This window comes from Pinus tabuliformis, chromosome 7 (genome assembly GCF_031772625.1).
Source record: "Pinus tabuliformis cultivar Carrire ecotype Pingquan chromosome 7, CPIR1, whole genome shotgun sequence".
Lineage (NCBI taxonomy): Eukaryota > Viridiplantae > Streptophyta > Pinopsida > Pinales > Pinaceae > Pinus > Pinus tabuliformis.
The window spans coordinates 729,590,630-729,600,572 of record NC_142293.1 but is presented as its reverse complement, the minus strand read 5'-3'; the positions used below and the strand labels follow the sequence as shown (position 1 = coordinate 729,600,572).

General features: G+C 36.2%; 1 long non-coding RNA gene across 2 annotated transcripts; it reads right to left on the bottom strand.

The window, feature by feature from the left end:
* Positions 1-7,472: 7,472 nt before the first annotated feature.
* On the bottom strand, positions 7,473-8,812 carry LOC149249612 (uncharacterized). Of its 2 annotated transcripts, XR_016265878.1 has the most exons (4): positions 8,594-8,812; positions 8,295-8,376; positions 7,670-7,753; positions 7,473-7,581 (listed from the first exon to the last, which is right to left on the bottom strand). It is a non-coding gene; the product is annotated as an uncharacterized LOC149249612 (long non-coding RNA). The 2 variants fall into 2 exon arrangements; XR_016265879.1 differs by lacking the exons at positions 7,473-7,581; positions 7,670-7,753 and adding an exon at positions 7,988-8,209.
* Between the last annotated feature and the right edge of the window lie 1,131 nt (positions 8,813-9,943).

Here is a 9,943-nt window from a genome sequence, read left to right as displayed (position 1 = left end):
GAATGTCAGAGATCTGTAACCTGCAGCAACATTCACAGATAAGTATTTGAGAACTGGTTTTATGTTTATTCCACTGCATTTACGTATGGTTCTACAATGTTGTGGTTAATTGTGCTCAATTTATGTATTGTGATTAAATTGTGCTTATATTTCTGGTTATGCTTTGCAACAATGAAAATCGTTAAATGTATTTGGTCAATATATATATATTTCTGGTTTAATTTTTGCCTAGGATTTTGAGTGTAAAAGTAAAATTCTAAGGTGTGTTTGAGTGGCATCGCCCAAGGTGGCTGGGGACGTTACAATTAAACATCATAAACTAGTATTCTTCGAGTTGTACAAAGAGAACCCAATTGGCTTTATTTAATATTAAATTTATTTACAACCAAGTGCATTATCAACAATTGATTTATTTGCTTGAAAATTTTGAAAAAATTCACGCGTGCATGAAGGCAAATAAATGCGATCACTCTACCTCAAACCAGCACAATCACACAAGGGGGGGATCTTAACCCAAATAAATGTGGTTACTTTTCCTCAAACCATCACAATCATGCAGGGGGAAGGACCATGCACCCTCATGATATGAGGGTTATGTATCTTAGCCCCAAAGAGAAGGATCAAATATAGGTTATTTCCCCTCTACCAATATTAATGGCTAGTAGTCACATTACTAAGTGGAGTGGCAAAATAGAAGAACCATAGAAAGTGCATGTGAATAAGGTCTTGAAAATGGAGATAAATAAATGGATTCAATATTCTTATGTATTTGTTGTTTTTGTTGCATGCTTTTATCTCCCTTTTGTTTGGTAAAAGATCATGTTCCCTTTAGTTGTTGTATTCTTAAATTATTTTGAGGGTATTGCTTAGATATAGCAATGCTAATGCCTGGGGTAATGAGAACATTATAAAGCTTGTCAACAAAGGCAAGGCTTCGACATTGTCCTTTACCCCTCATAATTCCCTTGGCTCCTCCCCGAATAATTCTTTTGATGAGGATCTAGATTTCCTGTTGAAATGTGATTCACTTAACCTTCGGCCTTTGTCAATATCTAAGCCACAAAATCCTCCTTCTCCTCACATTAGTCCTAATTCGGCAGCTAATATTATAGTCAGGAGGACTCATAACAGGGGCAGCAGACACTTCAGGGGTAGAAAGAGTAGAATCGATATGCATATTCGGGAACTTTCCTTGGTTGATGTCCCCATTGTTGACCTTGCTGGTAACAGGCCGCTTAGAGCAAGTATGCCTGGCGAATGTTCCAAATGACTAGCATAATTTCTATGAATATAAGGGGCCTTGGTGCAGGCTCGAAATATTTAGCACTCAACTATTCACATCTTCAAACTCTAAGATTATTCTTATTCAAGAAACCATGCATGGTGGTCAGGATACAATTTCATAGTTTAGACATATGTTTCCCTCCTGGCATATGGTTGTTACAGATTCATCTGGTCTCTCTAGTGGGTTCGCTGTTTTATGGGATCCGCTTTGGATCACGGCATTGGCTATCAGTTGCTTTGCAGGTATTCTTCTCCTAGCAAAAATCAGAGGATATAATGGTCCTTTTCATATCCTCAATATATATGCTCTGTATAAATACCGATTCCCTTTTTGGGACCAATTCATATCTTCTAAGTTTTTTGACATAGACTCTTTGATTATTGGGGGAGACTTCAATTGTACACTGAGCATAGATGAGGTTTGGGGAAAAGGCAGGAAGATGGATCATGTGGGTTCCCGGCTTAGAGAAGCCATTCTGATTCATAACTTTGTGGATGTTCTTCCTTCCAAAAGTGGGCCTACATGGGACAATGGGAGATCGAATGAGGCGTTCCTTGCTAAGAGATTGGATCGTTTTATCATTCATGAAAGTTTGATTGACCGTTTGGGATCTCATTTTGTTTCAAATATTCCCAGTTTCATATCTGATCATCGTCCTATATCAATTAAATGGAATATGGTGGGTCAGAGGCGAGGTTATCCATTTAAATTTAATAGGGTCTGGCTGGAGGATGAGCAATTTAATTTCATCGTTAAAGATTTTTGGTCATCTCACTTGTTTTATGATTCTTCCAGGAAGATAGAATAATTTATTGACCGTTTGAAGGGCCTAAGGTCCTGTGCCAAATGTTGGCAACGGAGTAGGGTGATTTCCAATAGAAAAGAACTCAAGAAGATTAACAAAGAATTGGGAGTTTTATCTAATCATGTTATTTCATATAATTTTTCAGCTGATTTGAGGGCTAAGATTAGGGACCTGGAGAGAAAAAAGCAACACTTGTTGGCTATTGAGGAGGCTTCTTGGCGGCTCAAGAGCAGAGCCATTTGGCTTACAAAAGGGGATAGGAATACTAAATATTTTCATAGGTATGCGAATAAGAGGAGAGATATAAATTCTATGTGGGAGATACAAGATGAGAAGGGTGCCTCAGTTTACTCTCAGGAAGACATATCTAGAGAGGCTGTTAAATATTTTCAACAGGCATATAGCAGTAAAGGGGGATGTGAATTTCCAGATATTTTATGGGGCATTGAGCCATATCCCACTATGTTTAATGAGGAGCAGAATGATCTTCTCTTTGCCCCGGTCACCGAGTCGGAACTCTTGGTCATTATGAAATCTTTTCAAAAAGATAAGAGCCCGGGTCCTGACGGTTGGACCATTGATTTTTTCATCCATTTCTTTGATATTATGAAAACTGATCTTTTGAATATGGTGGAGGAATCCAGGACAAAGGGCTCTATTCCTCATTCAATTTCATCTACTTATATTGCCTTAATTCCTAAAAAGAAGCTATCCCTCTCTTTCAAGGATTTTAGGCCCATCTCTCTCTGTAATACCATTTACAAGATAATTTCTAAAATTATTGCAGTTAGGATGAGAAATATGCTCTCTGTGTACATTTCTCCTGACCAACATGGCTTCCTGAAGGATAGGAACATTATTGAGGCTGTTGCCATTACTCAGGAGGGTCTGCACTCTATGCACATGAGGAAGGTGGAGGCTGCCTTTCTAAAAATTGATCTCAAAAAAGCATACGATTGCATAGATTGGGGTTTCCTTAAATGCCTTCTCATCAAAATAGGCATTAATATTAATTGTTTGAATTGGATCATGGCTTGTGTAATTGATGTCAATTATGTTGTTCTGGTAAATGGTATCCCTTCATCCTTTTTCCAGGCAGCCAAGGGTCTGCGGCAGGGATGTTCATTGTCCCCACTCCTTTTTATTTTAGTAATGGATTCGCTCAGTGTTCACATTAGGAGGGCCATCAATGATAAGGCTTATAAGCCGATGGTAATCTACAGAAATATCTCTTTCTCTCATAATCTATTTGTAGATGATATCTTATTGGCAGCCATGTTATGCAATGTTTCTTGGGACTATCTGCACTCTATCATGATGAAATTTCAGAAAGCTACAGGACTTTGTATTAATGAGGATAAATCGTCTTTTTACATGAAGGATATAAACTCTGAGATGGCTATGTATCTCTACAATCTTTTTCATATCCAGGTGTCTCCCCTCCATGAGGGTTTGAAATACCTTGGCTTTCATCTCAAACCTGTCGGTTACTCCCTAGCAGATTGGATTTGGGTTCATGAAAGATTCATCAAGCGTATTGCGGGCTGGGAATACAAATGCCTCTCTCTGGCAGGTAGATACATATTATCTCAATTGGTCCTGGTTCAGTTATTAGTTTATCGGGCACATATTTTTTATATCCCTACTAAGATCATCTAGAAATTGAATCAGAGCATGGCTAGTTTCATTTGTGGTGCTAACAGGCATCATAGAAAATTCCATTTGTCTAAGATTGTGAACCTTGCTCGGCCTAAAGCCCTTGTGGGGTGGGGTATTATGAATATAAGCTTATTTAATTCTGCTCTTCTTTGCAAATCTCTATGGAAAGCAACTTTGAAGACCAGCACTTGGAGTAACATAATCAAGGCTAAGTATTTGCATAACAGAGATATTCTTTTTGGTATAGACTGGGTTCATTTGGTCCCCCTAAAGGCTCTGCTATCTGGCGTAGTTTACATAGGATAGAAGGCTTTTTTCTTAAGAATCTGGCATGGAATCTACAATCGGGCAAAAAGATCTTAATTGGTTTAGATCCATTGGTGGGTGAGCCTCCAGATTTCAATTTTCCTCATTAGCTGCTTCTCCAGCTTCAGAATAGGGGTATCTTTTATTGGGATCAGGTTATTGATAAATGGGTGGGCTCTATTCCCATTTGGAAGTCAGCTAAATTAATGGGTCTATATGGAACTCAGTCTTCTCAATGGAACAAGATCATATCTTATATGCAACATAGGGGTTTCTACAAATCAGTGGAGGAAGATCATCTTTTATGGAATGGTCCTAAAGGGAGAACAATTGTTTGTGTTAAAGACGCCTATCTCATGTTTCAGATGGAATTCCCTACTCCTCTAGATAATATTTTCCCTATTGTTTTCTGGAAAGCACACTGCCCTACTAAAGTGATATTAGTTTCATGTTGGACTTTAACAATAAGAATTTGATGTGGGACAACTTACAAAAAAGAAATTGGCATGGGCCAGGTTTTTGTCCTTTATGCAAAGCAAATGAGGAATCAAACTATTATTTATTTTTGGTCTGTCCTCTTGCTATTAAGATATGGAAAACAGTGGCTGATCTTTTTAGACTGTATGGGATATCCTAGATCAATGGAAACTGACTTCGGGTCAGTTAGGAGTGGTATGACACACTCTCTATTATTGGAGACTGACTTCGGGTCAGTGGAGAATGGTATGATACATTATCGATCATTTCTTCCTTCTTCATGGTTTAGCAAAGACAGGGATGGTATAGATTGTCAGACAGTTTGGTAGGTTAAGTTCGCCCTAGTTGAGAGAGAGTGTTAAATTTGGCAACTAGGACCAAACATCATCTTGGACAGCTCATATGAGGCAGCTAATATTTTTATTGGATTCCTTTCTCCGAGAGGTGTAGGATTGATCTAAAGATCATCCCATTCTGACATGTACAAATGGAATTATGGATTTATTTTGATTATGGACAAATTTTCAAGGTCGGCCAGCCACCTAATTTGCACCCTCAAGCCCACAACGTTGCATATAAATACAAGGAGCCTCCTCCTCATTTTGGCATCTCATCTCACACTCATTCTTCTCTCTCCTCCATTGATTGGGTATGAATTTCAGAGGCAGCTCTCCACACGTGCGAAGAATCACTGTACTTTTTTGTTCCAACCGTTGACCAACGTTGATCGAAATTGCAACCTCAACAAAGCTTGGACAAGTGGCTACCGGAAGTGGTCACACCTATCATGAGTATAGGAGAGCAAACATGTGTGGGACCTCCACCTCAAACCAACATGACAAAGTAGGGTGAAGAACCATGCAACTTCATGGTATGACAATGATGGATCTTAACACCAAGAGAAGGCTTAAAAATTGTTTCACCCTCTGCAGAAATCACAATATTGTGTGAAAAGGCAAGATGGAAGAATCCTAGGAAGTGCCAAGTAAATAAGGTGTTGAGAATGAAGAGAAAGCCATGGCTTCGATCTTCTAATGTATTTGTTTCTTTTAAGGCTTGCTTTATCCACCTTTTTGTCTAGTTAGAGACCCTATCTATTTTTAGCTAGTCCATGTTCCTAGGTTTTCTGAGGCTTGGTCTCAAGACAAGTTAGTGTGTGGACTTAAGTCCCAACGAAAGTTGATTTAGGAATGGAAAAAGCATATGTAGGATGAAGCATGAGGCTTCGTCTCAAGATAGGTTAGTGTGTGAATTAAGGCCCAACTAAAGTTGATTGAAGAATGGTAGAAAAATGTATGTAGGATAAGGGCTAAAGGGAGTTGTTAGAGTGAGGTCAAAGTTGGATGCACTCTTTCCTAGCCTTCTAGCCTCTAGGAAGCCATATTTTTTATGTCATTTATATTGCCTAACTGTGATAAGTTCTTGTCAAAGATGCATTCCTCTATGATAGAATGATGGAAGAAGTTCATGATGCTTTTGGCTCCTTCATAAAAACATGAAGCAACCATATAAAAATTTGTAGATAAGATGGGGCTAAAAGGACAAATGCATCATGTTTTAATGATAATGTTGAGATTGCAATGCACACGTAAGAAACCCACACTCTCCAAAGGCACAAACTAGTATGGTCATAACTTGGATTGAAAAAATTGCTTTGTTTCATCCATATCTACAAACTCTCTACTCAATGCAAGTTTTCTTGAAGCAACAATATAGAAAGTTGTAGATATTATGGGGCTAAAAGGACAAATGTCTCATGTTTTAAGGAAAATGTTGAGATTAAGAAACCTACACTCCCCGGTGACACAAAGTGCTTAGTACCCCTCCCAAAAGTAGATGAAAACTAGTATGCCATAACTTGGATTGCACAAAGTGTTTAGTACCCCTCCCAAATGTAGATGAAAACTAGTATGCTTAGTACCCCTCCCAAGTCTAGATGAAAACTAGTATGCCATAACTTGGATTGAACAAAGTGCTAGTATGCTTAGTACCCCTCCCAAGTCTAGATGAAAACTAGTATGCCATAACTTGGATTGAACAAAGTGCTTAGTACCCCTCCCAAATGTAGATGAAAACTAGTATGTCATATCTTGGGTTTAAAATTTTGTTTTGTTTCATCCATATCTATAAACTCTACTCAATTAGAAGAAAGTTTGGTTTTTATGCTTGAAGATTCAAATTACCTTCCTTTACCCATATTTCTTATAATAAATTTACCCATATTGACTTGACTATAATAATTTTACATGAGCACACATGATATAAGAAGCAACAAAAGAGTTCAGTTAAAACAAAATGGAACCTCATACATACCTCTTTCATCTTTGCCCATTCAATCTTTTGAATTTTTATCAGCCCTAAATACAAAATATGTGTTGTTAAGGCTTGCCTTAATTTCCGCACTCATAGAACCCAAAACAGAAACCAAGAACAAAGGTTTATAAAACAAAATATTATAAAAACAAGAAAGCAAACATGAAAAACAAAATACCAAAGCACAATTTAGCATGGCCATGCTCACAAATGTAAAAAAATAACATTAGTTGTACAAAAACAAAGGAATAGCAAAATTTAAAAGCAACAATAGCAAAAAAAAATGAAAATAACAAAAACAAAACAAACAAAGAAAAATAGTAGACAAACTTTTCTTTACAATCCCAAAATGCATCTACAGCCAATCAAGGACATCCTGCACATTAAAAAAATAGAAGAGTGTTAAATAGAGACAATAAAATTTTATGCAAAATATTAAGTATATACCAAATATCTTTGGAGAAATATAAAACAAAGACCAACATGAGGATTTCATAGCATAGCATGGATTTTGCACCAAAAGAGAACTCACCTTTACTACTACCTCTTCACTATAATGTAGTGTTGCTACATAGATATTGCAATAGTTTCATCAATCAAATTCATAACACAATAAAAAATAACTCACCATCCACCTTCGCCTCTACACTCCCTGTCATTGCCACCATCTTCCTCGCATGAAGATATTTCACTCATTTCATTAGTGCAATTCCAACTTTGCTCATCCTTTCTTTATCTACATTGCATTGCATTCGTAAATAAATAAATCACAAATGATATGTGATACCTCTATATTAAACAAACACACATGGAATCATACATACCTCCTCATCTTGAGTTGTGTTCTTCATTGAAAGCACAAGTAGAATCTACAACAACCTTGAGACTTGTCTTTATTTCTCCATTGCCTAAAACCAACAAAAACCAAACTAAAAAATATCAAATATCACGAGAGATATCAAATAGAAACTAAAACAAAGTATGAGAAATCTTAAACAAACAACAAAACCCTTATGAATAATCATATGCAAAAGTACATCTTATGTAGAGGCCAAAAATCGTAAACCCTAAATAGATAAGTAGGGAGGAGAACCATCTATGCAAAACATACATGGGTCTTGCACCATAACATAACTCCTCTACCTCTACTTTTTCCTCATCTATAGTGCATCCCATGTCTCTCTCACAAAAATATATTCAATAGTTTCATTAGCATTCAACCTTACTATACATGCATTTCATCGTATTCATAAATAAATAAATCACAAAGGATATGTGATGCCTTTAAATTAATCAAACACACGTGGAGTCATACATATCTCCTCATCTTGAGTCGTGTTCTTTATTGAAAGCACAAGTAAAATCTACAACAGCCTTGAGACTTGTCATAAATCAGAAATGATATGTGATGCCTTTAAATTAATCAAACACGAGCGGAACCATACACACCTCCTCATCTTGAGTTGTGTTTTTTAATGAAAGCACAAGTAGAATCTACAACAGCCTTGAGACTTGTCTTTTTTTCCATCACCTAAAACCAACAAAAATCAAACTAAAAAATATTGAATATAGAGTATAAAATCTTATGAGAGATATTCAAAAACAACTAACATAAAGTATGAGAAATCTTAAACAAACAACAAAACTCTTGTGAATAAATATATGCAAAAGTAAACACATCTTATGTAAGGCCAAAAATCGTAAACCTATAATTAATGAGTGAGGAGAACCATCTATGCAAAACATACCTAGGTCTTGTCTTGGACCACAACTCCTCTGCCTCTACTTTTGCCTCATCTATAGTGCATCCACATCTCTTTCACAAAAGGTTATTCAATAGTTTCATTAGCATTCAGCCTTACTTTACATGCATGGCCTCTAAATTTAAATATACACACGATATAATTTTAAAGCAACAACTGAGTTAATTTAAAACACCATGGAATTATAAAATTATGTAGACAAAAGCAAGCGATACATACCTTTTTCCTCTACATGTGTGGAATTTGCATCAATTCTAATCCCACAATATGAGCTGCTAGGTCTTCCATTAATTTTCCCACCCATTGAATAACAAAAAAAAAATACAACAAGAGATATCAACCACGATATTTTGTGATAAATATTATGCAAAAACTGAAATATCAAATACACAAAATATCTTGTGACAAATGTGAAGCAGCTTCCCATGGTATCGAAATAAGAAAATATTCATGTTGGAACTAAAATAGAACTCACCTTGTGTTTTTGCACTCTCCAACACTTTTCCATGTCTTTCTCACACAAAAATATTTTAGTAGTTTCATCAATGCTCCTCCACCTTCCTTTACCTAGATTTGCATTGCACTCACAATACAAATAAATCTCAAATAATATAGAATGCATTTAATTTAAACATACGCATGAAACCATACCCACCTCCTCCTCCCGCTTAGTCTTCCCCTTCACCAAATGTACCTATGCAATATGCACCATTCCTAGGACCTGCCTCTATATCTCCACTTCCTAATTCCAACAAAAACCAAACCATAAAATATTAAATGAAAACCAAAAAAGTTCTAAGACAAACAACACAAATCTTATAAGAAATATTAAACAAACATTGAAAAATATTGTAATAAATCTTAATCATAAGCCAAGACCAAAAAAAATATCGGTAATATTATGCAAAAGTACATTTTATTCAATGACCAAAACTCATAAACCTAAATAAGGAATGAGGGAGAAGAACCATTATATTTAAAATAAGAAGATAAGCATATTGGAACCAAAAGAGAATTCACCCTCAACCTTTGCACTCTCCTACACTACTCCAAGTCTCTCTTACACGAAATATTTAAGAAGTTTCAACATTTTTCCTCCACCTTCGCTCGACCACCTTTCTTTACCTGCATTTGCATTACATCCAATAAATAAGAGAATTCGAAATAATAGAAGATGCATATAATTTAAACAAAAATACATCTTATGCTACAAAAAATTAAAAACCCCAAATTGGTAAGAAGGGTGGAGAACCATGGCATATGAACCAAGAACTAGGAGGACTTTATAGTAGAACATACATGTTACATGAGCCTTGCACCAAAAGACAACTTACC